Source organism: Chelonia mydas, chromosome 2 (genome assembly GCF_015237465.2).
Source record: "Chelonia mydas isolate rCheMyd1 chromosome 2, rCheMyd1.pri.v2, whole genome shotgun sequence".
Taxonomy (NCBI): domain Eukaryota; kingdom Metazoa; phylum Chordata; order Testudines; family Cheloniidae; genus Chelonia; species Chelonia mydas.
Genome location: NC_057850.1, coordinates 111,242,450 through 111,245,057, shown reverse-complemented (window position 1 = coordinate 111,245,057; position 2,608 = coordinate 111,242,450).

Here is a 2,608-nt window from a genome sequence, read left to right as displayed (position 1 = left end):
AATATCATACAAGAAGATCTGGAGGACCTTGAAAACTGTAGTAATAAAAACGAGATGAAACTTAATAGTCCAAAGTGCAAGGTCATGCATTTAGGGGCTAAGAAGAATGATTTTTGCTATAAATTGGTGACGTATCAGTCGGAAGCGACAGAGGAGGCAAAAGACTTGGATGTATTTGTTGATCACAAGATGACTATGAGCAGCCACTGTGATGCAAAAGTGAAAAAGGCTAATGCAGTCCTAGGATGCATCAGGTGAGGCATTTCTGTAGAGACAGGGAAATATTAGTACCATTATACACAGCACTGGTGAGACCTCCTCTGTAATACTATGTGCAATCCTGGTCTCCCATGCGTGGGCAGCAGGTATCGTAGCCAAGGGGAGGCTTTTCCTCCCCAAACAGCCTACTGTGGCCCTGTGCCCAGGCCAGTGTACTTGGTGCCTCCTGCAGTGATTGGCGGCCGCCGGGGTGGCTGGTGCTGGGCCGTGCTGCCTGCCCGGCGCTGGCCGCCTGAGCACCAGGACTGGGGGCTACCCTGGGGCTGAGGCCGCTGTGGGGGTGCTTTGGGCTCCTGCGGGAAGGGGGAGGTATAAGGAGGTGGGGCAGAAGGGGTGGGGCGAGGCCTTGGGCACAAGGGGAGGGGCCAGGGGTTAGCCTCCCCAGGCGGCCGGGTCACCGGCTGCCCATGCTCCCATGTTTGATTAATTTAAACTGGAACAGGTCCAGAGAAGGACTGCTAGGATGATCAGAGGAATGGAAAACCTACCTTATGAGAGGAGACTCAAAGAGCTTGGCTTGTTTAGCCTAACTAAAAGAAGTCTGAGGGGAGATATGATTGCTCTCTATAAATACATCAGAGGGATAAATAATTAAATAACTCATCCCCCTCCCTGGTAAGTGCCAATGTTGATAGAAGAACAAATGGATATAAACTGGCCATCAACAAGTTTAGGCTTGAAATTAGACAAAGGTTTCTAACCATTGGAGGAGTGAAGTTCTGGAACAGCCACCCAAGTGGCATACTAGGGCAAAAAACCTAAGTGGCTTCAAGACCGAGATTGATAGGTTTATGGAGGCAATGGTATGATGGGACTGCTTACAATGGCATGTAATCAATCTGCAATTGCAAGTAGCAAATATCTCCAACAGCTGCTGATGGGACACTAGATGGGGAGGGCTCCAAGTTACTACAAAGAATACTTTCCCATTTGTCTGGTTGCTGGGACTTGTTTGCCATATTTGGGGTTGGTTCCCCAGGATCAGATCAGCAAAAACCCTGGTGGGTTTTTTTTTGTTTTGCCTTCCTCTGCAGCATGGGGCAGGGGTCACTTGCAGGTTTAAACTACTGTAAATGGTGGATTCTGTGTAACTTGAAGACTTTAAATCATGATTTGAGGACTTTAGGAACTCAGCCAGAGGTTAAGGGTCTATTACAAGAGTGAGTGGGTGAGGTTCTGTGTCCTACAATGTGCAGGAGGTCAGAGTAGATGATCATGATGGTCCCTTCTGGCCTTAAAGCCTGAGTCAAAAAGACTCTTCCCCACTCCGCCCCGCAAGCAGCTGGCAGAAGGGGTAGTTTGAGACTATAGGGTAATTATCTGTGGGATTAATGTGGATAGTGTTAGTGCTACAGAGACATCATAGATGGTGCTATTTTGAGAACTAATTGTTACTATTATGGACAAGTGCAGGGAGAGCTCATTCTTTTGTGAATTTTATTCTTGTATTACATAGTTTAATGATGGTAAATGCTCTGTCGGATAAAGACAGATTCAAAGCTATCAAACTAAATAATAGGAAAAGCTTGTGCTACATTAATAGTCATGCTTTTTACAAGGAGGGTGTGTACACCTTGACTCTTCTGTTGCTGACCAAGTTGCGGCTCCTGTACCAGCATTAGATTACATTTAATTCATTTTAAAATAGAAGTTTTAACTATCCTCCTGGAATGCTTAGTGCTGTGGAAATCTGAGCTCTGGAGGTGACGGACTTGATCTTATTTAAGTCAATGGGAGTTTCGCTACTGCCTCAGATGTGAGGATGGTTCTGGTTGCCATAATGCAGGCACTATTCACTAGGGGCAGCAGGGTGCTTGTACCACCATACCATAACCCCAGTAATGGGACAGGTGTGTGGGCACCACTCTGGCAGCTAAAAGTGCAGGCACTAACACCTGGGGGCAGCACTAAAAAGGCTAACTCCCCAGGTGTAGGAGTGGTAGCAGGGGTGCTGGAAAAAATTTTAAGGTGTTGAGAGCCTTTGAACCAAACTGTAAACCCTGTATATGATGGAAACCACCTCAAGCCTGCAGGTGCAGCAGCATGTGCTTGTGGCAACAGGTGGAAGACCTACTCGCTGCAGAAATGGGGTGGGTGGGCACAGGAAGGGTATGGGGATGCGATGCCTCCAGGGCTGGGCAAAGGGAGACGCCACACCCCCATTGCAATGAAACCCAATTGCGCTCTCAGCACGCAGGCACCAGCCCAGCCGGTACCAGGGAAGGCACTTCTCGCCTCCCCCAGGGGAGAGAGAGAGGGGGGGGGGGACTGAGTCGCGCCTGCGCAGTCAGAAGGTTTCCCTCCGAGCGTGGAGCGCACACGCGCTTAT